This window comes from Rutidosis leptorrhynchoides, chromosome 6 (assembly GCF_046630445.1).
Source record: "Rutidosis leptorrhynchoides isolate AG116_Rl617_1_P2 chromosome 6, CSIRO_AGI_Rlap_v1, whole genome shotgun sequence".
In the NCBI taxonomy this organism is placed as follows: domain Eukaryota; kingdom Viridiplantae; phylum Streptophyta; class Magnoliopsida; order Asterales; family Asteraceae; genus Rutidosis; species Rutidosis leptorrhynchoides.
The window spans coordinates 63,894,909-63,905,309 of NC_092338.1; positions in this window are offsets into that span (position 1 = coordinate 63,894,909).

Sequence of the window (10,401 nt, forward strand, 5' to 3'; positions counted from 1 at the left end):
CCTCAAGTCGGCTTCAATCTCAATTATTGTCAATGGTTCTCCTACCAATGAATTTCTCATCGAGAGAGGTGTTCGACAAGGGGATCCGTTATCACCCTTCCTCTTTCTTACGCGGCGGAATGTTTGAATTTTCTCATTAAAAGAGCTTGTGGTGAAGGCCTCTTTAAAGGTGTTGAAATAGGGAAAGACGAGATAAATATATCTCATTTACAATTTGCGGATGACACGATTTTTCTCGGGGATTGGCAAAGTCACAATTTTTGTAATCTCATGAAAATCTATCGGGCTCAAAATTAATTTTCACAAAAGCGTGTTATACGGGTTGGGTGTTGCTTGTGTAGATGTTGAAAGGTTAGATTCTCGGGTCGGTTGTAAAGTTGGTGAACTTCCGTTTACTTATCTTGATCTCCCGGTCGGTAAAAACATAAGTAATGGTCAAAATTGGAAACCCGTGATTGAAAAGTTCAACTCAAAGCTCGCGAATTGGAAAACAAGATCGATTTCTTATGGTGGAAGATTAAGGCTTGTTAAATCGGTTCTTAGTAGTTTACTGCTATACTGTTTCTCTCTATTTCGTGCCCCTTTGAGTGTCGTAAAAAAATTAGAGAGTATTAGGAGAAACTTTTTTTAGGGTGGGACGGGTGAGTGTTCTAAATTATCTTGGGTCAAATGGGACGTGTGTCTCTTACCTTATGATGAGTGGGGTTTAAACATCGTGTCTCTTCGTGGGAAGAATCTTGCTCTATTGGGAAAGTGGTTTTGGCGGGCCAAAACTGAGCCAAACACACTTTGGGTTTCAATTATAAAGAGTATTTATGGTACTAACGGTCTACTTCCCCCTACGTGTCTTTTCGGACCGCAAGGGGTAAGTAGTATATGGTCCAATATTGTACGTGCCAGTGTCATGATCGAGAAGATGGATTGCAACTTCATAAGCTCGTTTACAAAATTAATTAGTGATGATGCGAAATTAATTGGTGATGGTGCGGATAAGGATTCTTGGAATGAACCATGGCTTTTAGGTATACCCTTAATATGACAACCCGGAAATTTCCGACTAAATTTAAACCTAACTTCGACTAGTCCCGACGATTCACGAACAGAAAAATATGATTATATGTGTGTGTACATATATAATAACTAGCAAAACATTAATAAAATGTTAAATGTTATACTCTGAATTTATAATTAATATATTTATTGTGATGACCCGGGAATTTCCGACCAAATTTAAACTTAATCTTATATGATTTCGACACGATAAGCAAAGTCTATTAAACTGAGTCTCATAATGTTTGAACTACTTCCATGAATGCATTTGACTTCGACTATTCCTGACGATTCACGAACGTTAGTTTGTAAATAAATGTAAATAAATATAAATGTAAGTACATATATAATAGTAATGGAAAATAATAAAATATAATTTCAACATTTAATATTTAATATGAAAAAAATAAGATATAAAATAATTAAGTTGGAAGTAAAATGAATTTATATATAAATACTTGATTTCTATATATATAATTATTACTATATGTATATTGTAATATTTGTAATATATATTAAAATATATAAAAATTTCATAGTTAATATAAATTTTTATGTAATGTATATAGTTAAAAATTATATTACATAATGCTAATATAATAAATTTAATTATAATTATAGTTGTTGGCATATTATTGTTAATACTTCTAATAATAATATCAATACTAGCGTTATTAATATTATTTTAAATATAATCTAGATATACGAATTTAATATAAATAAGTTATTATTGTATTATTATTACTAATATTATTATCATTATTAATAATAGTAGTATTATTATAAATAGTATTATTATTATTAATAATAATATTATTGTTGTAAATTTTGTAGTTATTATTATATATATACTAATTATTTATATTAGTGTTATTATTAATATTAATATTATTATCATTATTAGTATTTTATTATTATTATTATTAATATTAATGATATTATTTTTATTAATAAATTAATCAGTATAAAATAAAACCAGATCCAAATATTACGCATTATTTATTTATCATTATCTATATCTGTTTCATTATATAATATTTTCTATCTCTCTGTGCTACTCGTGATACATGACGACACCAATAACAATTTCACATAAAGCAAATCGATCATCCTTTATTCTCTGTTTCTATCATTCAATTACTTCCCCTATTATTATTAATTATCAGTTAAGTTTATCTGCATATGGTGAATTAAACAAAAAACGGAAGCAAACGGGTTCATTCCATCTATTTTGATTCATTTTTATCAACGGTTTGATTCGAATGAATTTTCAAATTCTATAAATACAATTGTGTTAGGAATCTCCTATCTAAACTCTGAAAATTTTCAAGTCTCAATTCAATGAATTGAAATCGAATTTCGAAGTCAAAGCTCAATTTCAAAAAGTCAACTCTGTGTTCTTCGATCAAATTAATGTTTTATAGAACGTTTCTGTTGAATTAAATGATGGAGAAAGATTTTAATGATCAGTTTAAACGCAATTCGTTTTATAGTCATTGGCTAAAACGTATCAAAACTCAAAATCAATTTTTTTTTTCTTTTTCCTTGACAGCGTCGAACAGCTATAAGCTGTTATTATTTTTTTTTTTTTACTTTTCGTTTTCTAATAGTACAAACAGGGATGTTGATTTGGTTAAAATTATTAGTATCAAAAGTCATTGTGGTGATGAATTAAATAGTTTGGCCGATTAACATGAAGAAGGAAGAAACAGGAAGGGTTCGAGTACAGGTTATATTTTTTTAAATAGAGAAATTAAACAGAAAGACAGTAGACAGTGTAGCGGTTAAGTATAGTTGCGGGTGAGCGAGGGGTCTCGGGTTCGATCCCGGGCGTGAGCATATATTTTTTTTTGACACTCTTTGTGAGGTAGTAATCTTTTTATTTTTTTTCTTTGTTATTATTATTTCACAATTATTATTATCATTATTATTATTATGATTATTATTGTTATTGTTATTCTTAATATTATAATTAGTATTATATGTATCATAATTGTTATTATTACTATTATCATAAATATAAGTACTTTATCTATTATTATTATTATTATTATTATTATTATTATTATTATTATTATTATTATTAAGGTTATTATTATTATTATTATAAGTATTATTAGTAGTAGTATCAATTAGATTATTATCAATAATATCATTATGATTAAAATCATTATCACTGATATTAAAATTTATATTGATAGTTATTATCTGTATGAATATAGTGATCGTTATTACTAAAGGTAACATTTTTATTAATAATAGTATTAGAACTATCATTTAACATTAATATTGGTATTATCATTAATATGACTATTAAAACCTCTGATAAAATCATCCTTAATATAAAATCACCAATTTTTATTAAAAATATTATTTTTATGAAAACTGACCTTTTCATCATATCATTATTATCATTACTTTTATTGTTACTAACATTACTTTTTTTTTTATCAAATTTTTTTTTAAAAACAAATAAATATTTTTTGCATAAAATGTACTTAATACATATATTATAATTATATTAATTTTTTTTACATAACTTTATATATAAAACCTATTAATATTAATTATATAAATATGTACATATAACGAACTATTGATTTTTAATATAACACTAAACAATTATATATATAAATATATATAACTATATAAGTATTAATCATTATGAACATATATATATATATATATATATATATATATATATATATATATATATATATATATATATATATATATATATATATATATACACAAATTAAACATTCATAATATATAAATTAAAGATATATATATATATATATATATATATATATATATATATATATATATATATATTGTTCGACTACAATTATGTATATTAATAAATATACAAATGATATAGGTTCGTGAATCCGAGGCCAACCCTGCATTGTTCAATATTGTCATATGTATTTTTACTACAAAATACATTAGGTGAGTTTCATTATTCCCTTTTTAAATGCTTTTACAATATATATTTTTGGGACTGAGAATACATGCGCTTTTATAAATGATTTACAAAATAGACACAAGTACGTGAAACTACATTCTATGGTTGAATTATCGAAATCGAATATGCCCCTTTTTATTAAGTCTGGTAATCTAAGAATTAGGGAACAGACACCCTAATTGACGCGAATCCTAAAGATCGATCTATCGGGCCCAACAAGCCCCATCCAAAGTACCGGATGCTTTAGTACTTCGAAATTTATATCATGTCCGAAGGAGGATCCCGGAATGATGGGGATATTCTTATATGCATATTGTGAATGTCGGTTACCTGGTGTTCACCATATGAATGATTTTTGTCTCTATGCATGGGACGTATGTTTATGATAATTGGAAATATGAAATCTTGTGGTCTATTAAAATTATGAAATGATTCTTTATAATAAACTAATGAACTCACCAACCTTTTTGGTTGACACTTTAAAGCATGTTATTTCTCAGGTATGAAAGAAGTCTTCCGCTGTGCAATTGCTCATTTAAAAGATATTACTTGGAGTCATTCATGACATATTTCAAAAGACGTTGCATTCGAGTCGTTGAGTTCATCAAGATTATTATTAAGTCAATTATAGTTAGATATATTATAAAATGGTATGCACGCCGTCAACTTTTGATGTAATGAAAGATTGTCTTTTCAAAAACGAATGCAATGTTTGTAAAATGTATCATATAGAGGTCAAGTACCTCGCGATGTAATCAATTGTTGTGAATCATTTATAATCGATATGGACTTCGTCCGGATGGATTAGGACGGGTCTCTACAGTTGGTATCAGAGTGGTGGTCTTAGCGAACCAGGTCTGCATTAGTGTGTATAACTGATAAGTCATTAGGATGCATTAGTGAGTCTGGACTTCGACCGTGTCTGCATGTCAAAAATTTTGCTTATCGTTTTTGTCGAAAATCATCAGTTTATCATCCTTAAGATATTACCTGCTTATCATTCTTAGTCTAGAAACATCTTACTGCAATGATTGTATGAATAGTGTTGTGATGACCCGAAAAATTTCGACTAATTTAAACCAATTCTCTTTATGATTTAATATTATGTAAATATACATATATGTATGTATATATATATATATATTATAAGATGTACAAGCAAAAACGACTTTCCTACAGCAAAACATTAATTGCTACAGTAAAAATGACTTTGCTACCGTAAAACACTATTTGCTACAGTGAAACCGTATTTTGCTACAGTGCTACAGTGAAAACGACTTTGCTACAGTGATTTGCTACAGTAAAACACTATTGCTACAGTAAACACTATTTGTACAGTAAACACTATTTGCTACAGTAAAACACTATTTGCTACAGTAAAACACTATTTGATGTCGACGAACTAGCAAACAAAAACATAAAAGGCGGCCATGCGATCGCATGGCAAAAACACTGAAAACTCATGCGATCGCATGAGCTACAGTAAATCGAAAAGTAATATAAATACGCAGTTTGTTCGACGATGTTTTTCACATTTCTCTTAATATTTATATTTATATTATAATTATAATTTTAAATTTAAGTTTAATAATAATAAGGTATATACGAGGGTGTTTTTAATTCGGGTTTCAAACCGCTTTAAGCTAAGGAAATATTGGGTATTGTTCGGGGTATTGTTCTTGAATCCAAGGCCAACCATACAGTCGTCTACCATCATTACGTCTACGCAATTTGCCAACAATATTGAGTCTCAATATTGAACTGTGAGTTATAGTCTCCCTTTTTAAATACTTTAAATATTTTTGGGCTGAGAATACATGCAATTTATTTTAAACGCAATAAGACACAAGTACATACAAAATTCTACACTGAGTTAAACCGAAAATCCCTTAGCTTTGGTAACTAGTAGCTGCCAGTACATAGGATATGGACTGGTGGGCGCGAATAATTGTATATGGATCCATAGGGCTTGACATCCCCGTCCGAGCTAGAGCGCTAGCCTTTTAACGGACGTATGTTATTTGAGTTTAAGACACGTTGGTTTGCGTGTATTAAAACGAATGGGGTAATTATCACTATAGCGTTAAGTTTAGTTACCAGGGTGCTCTGTTACGTAGAATCTATTGATAAACTTTTGATGAAATCTTGTGGTCTATCTTTATACATGTTTATGACTCGAGCAATTAAACCTATAACTCACCAACATTCGTGTTGACTTTTTAGCATGTTTTATTCTCAGGTCCTTAGAATGCTTCCGCTGTGATGTGCTTGTTGCCTGCATGGAGTCTCTCATGCTTTGTACAAAGTTTATTGCATTCAAAATAAAATTGCGTTGTGTAATAAATAATTGGACTGTGATGTCAACCTGTAAATTAAAGACTTATGTATTTCGGGGTTTTGCTTATACCTAAGCACTTGCCCACATGTTTATAACTTTCTATGTTTAGAAAGTCACTTATTTTAATGAATGCAATATTTTATCAAAACGTATCATATAGAGGTCAAAACCTCACTGTGGAATCAATGATTAACGTGCCGCGTCAATAGCGATTTTGACGGGTCGTTACAGTTGGTATCCGAGCTTGAGGTCATAGGGAACCAGAAATTACATTAGTGTGTTTAACTGGTAATTGTTAGGATGCATTAGTGAGTCTGGACTATGACCATATTTGTTTTTACTGATTTTTGCATATCATTTGGTCAAAAACATTATATGTAATATATTTATATGCTAACGTAATTGTTGTTTCAATTATGTGATAGATGACTTCCTTTAATCCTATCATTTTGTACGACTCGGAATCGGACACTGAATCTATTCTATCCACAACTGAAAAGGGCGTTCCAATACCTATTAAAGAAGAAATTGTGTTAGCCGGGGAATCTCAACTCCCGGTAAACCCAGAGGAGGTTCCAGCTCCACCCAACTCTAGTTTTCCGGAGCCACAGTATCGTTGGCATGGACCCATGATCCCTGGAGTAAACGAGGATCGTCCATTTCTAAACAAATATGGACATTGGTCCAGATATACCGCCGACGGGCGGGTTGTGCCGATTACGCCTGGCAGATTTCGGTTCATGACCATCGGTACATATTCTTGCAGTTCGTCATCATATTCTCCTACACATGACTCAGACAGTTCGTCATCAGACGAGATCAGTAAGGAGGAGGATTTCGCTAATGAAATAAAAGAGATCACTAAGGAGAAATTCCAACTTGCTATAGATAATAAAAACAACCACAATAATAAAATGTCCTTAATTATTAAAAAAGAACAGGACCATTCGATCCGTAACCACCCTTATTGTATTAAACCCACGGAGGTAACGGGTACCTCAAAACCCCAACTAAAAATAAAATACACTGCCAGAATGTCTGTCGGACCATGTGCACACAAACAATTGGCAGAGAGAACCAAATGGGAAGAAGTTTCTGATAGTTCTGAATGAACGACCTCGCAACCATAAATCTTCCATGCGCTATTTTATTGCTTATGTGTGCTACTCTATCTTGTTATGTAAAATAAGCATATGTAAAATATCAGTATTGTATGGTATTGTATTATTTTGGTTTATTAATAATAAATGCATGGAATGATTATTTGTATTATTACTTCTTATTATTATTATTACATAATAATGTAGTAACTCGCTATAATTTTCATAGTGGAATATTATTAGGATTTTAGTAGTTAATTCCTTGTACTAGCTATTATGTATGAACTTAACGGGTAGGTAATACCCTAGAAATAATTATAAAATGCTAATAAGAAGAAAAGGCTTTTATAATAATCGGTTCATATTATTAATATGCTACGATTAAATATTGACAACTCATTTTACCTATAATATTCTATATGATTAAATTATATCTGTTGTGTTTATTGAAGAAACATGTCTCAAATGTCGGATGCTGAGTTTGAGCAACTAGTCGAGAAACGTGTGAATGAAAGAATTGCTGCAGCCGAGGCAGCAAAAGCAACAGCCGAAGCAGCAGCCAAAGCAGCAGCCGTAAACACAAACTCACGAAACGGATGCTCATATAAAACTTTTCAAGGATGCAAACCACAGACGTTTAGTGGAACTGAGGGACCAGTCGGTCTAACCCGATGGTTTGAAAAGATGGAGTCCGTTTTCAAAATCAGTAATTGTGCGAACGGAGACAAGTCAAAGTATGCTTCGTGTACGTTGCAAGACGGTGCACTTACTTGGTGGAACAATTATGCTAAAGCAGAAGGAATAGATACGGCATATGATATCTCTTGGGAAGAACTGAAAAAGATACTAATCGAGGAGTACTGTCCTCGAAACGAGATCAGAAAAATGGAATCTGAGTTACGTAATCTGAAGGTTATCGGCGCGAATCTCAATAACTATGAAAAGCGTTTCATGGAACTAGCCTTGTTGTGTCCCGAATTGGTGCCAAACGAGAAACGAAAGATAGAAATGTATATTGACGGTTTATCGATCAATATCAAAGGAAATGTTACATCGTCCAAACCAAATACGATGCAGGAAGCCATGACAATGGCACACCAACTCATGGACCAGATCACAGAGAGTTCGATTAAGGCACCAATTACCGAAGTCAAGACAACTGAAGGAAAGAGGAAATGGGAAGACTATAAGGGTAAAAGTACTCACCTGAAGAAACAAGAAACTTTTAAAGGTAAACAAGATGGGGCAACTGCAAGTCCAAACTATAAGGGACCTCATCCGTTCTGCAAAAGGTGTTACACACATCATGCAGGCTATTGCCAAGTGGTCTGTGATAAGTGCAACAAGAAAGGACATGTGGCGAAAGATTGTTATGCCACCGTTTCTGAAGTAAAGACAAAATTGACCGATGTCAAGAAATGTTATGGATGCGGGAAGTCTGGTCACTTTATAAATCAATGCCCTGATAAGGAGAAGAACAAAGAACCCGCACGTGGGAGGGCATTTAATGTTAGTGCCAGTAAAGCACGTGAGGATCCTAATCTTGTCACGGGTACGTTTACCGTTAATAATCAACTAGCTTCTATTATGTTTGATACGGGTGCTGATAGAAGTTATATGTGTAAAGACTTTAGTTTTAAACTAAAATGTGCATCATTACCTCTAGAGGATAAATATACTATTGAATTAGCTAATGGTAAACTGATAAAAGCCGATAAAATTTGCCATGGTTGCGAAATGAATCTCGCTGGTGAAACCTTCAAAATCGATTTGATACCCGTAGAACTAGGAAGTTTTGACGTAATCGTTGGCATGGACTGGATGTCCAAAACAAGAGGGGAAGTTGTTTGCGCTGAGAAAGCAATCCGCATCCCTCGTAAGGATGAAACGTCATTAATGATTTATGGGGAGAAGAGCAACTCAAAGCTGAACTTTATCAGCTGTATGAAGGCCCAGAAACTTATAAGAAAAGGTTGTTATGCTATTCTGGCACATGTAAAGAAGATCGATACTGAAGAAAGAAGCATTAATGACATGCCGGTTGTAAGAGAATATCCCGGAGTATTTCCAGAAGAATTACCGGGGCTACCTCCACACAGATGTGTAGAATTCCAGATTGATCTCATACCAGGAGCTGCACCTGTAGCCCGATCTCCATATAGACTTGCACCTTCAGAAATGCAAGAATTACAAGACCAGTTGCAAGAATTATCGGACCGTGGATTTATTCGTCCTAGTTTTTCACCTTGGGGTGCTCCTATTCTGTTCGTCAAGAAGAAGGATGGATCTATGAGAATGTGCATAGATTACCGAGAATTAAACAAATTAACGATCAAGAATCGGTACCCATTACCGAGGATTGATGATTTGTTTGATCAATTGCAAGGATCAAGTGTTTATTCTAAGATTGATCTACGCTCCGGATATCATCAGCTGAGAGTGAAGGAAGAAGATGTTCCTAAAACAGCGTTCAGAACCCGTTACGGTCACTATGAATTTTTAGTCATGCCTTTTGGATTGACTAATGCTCCAGCAGTATTCATGGATCTAATGAATCGCATCTGTAGACCGTATTTAGACAAATTTGTCATTGTTTTTATCGACGACATATTGATTTACTCGAAGAACAAGGAAGAACATGAGCAACACTTAAGACTGGTACTAGAGATACTCAAGAAAGAAGAATTGTACGCAAAATTTTCGAAGTGTGATTTCTGGTTACAAGAAGTACAATTTTTGGGCCATGTTGTCAGTAAACATGGAATTAAAGTTGACCCCGCCAAGATCGAAGCCATTAGTAAATGGGAAACACCGAAGACTCCAACACAAATCCGCCAATTCTTAGGTCTTGCTGGTTACTACCGAAGATTCATTCAAGATTTCTCTAGAATCGCCAAACCCTTAACTGCATTGACTCAAAAGGGAAAGAAGTATGATTGGTCCAC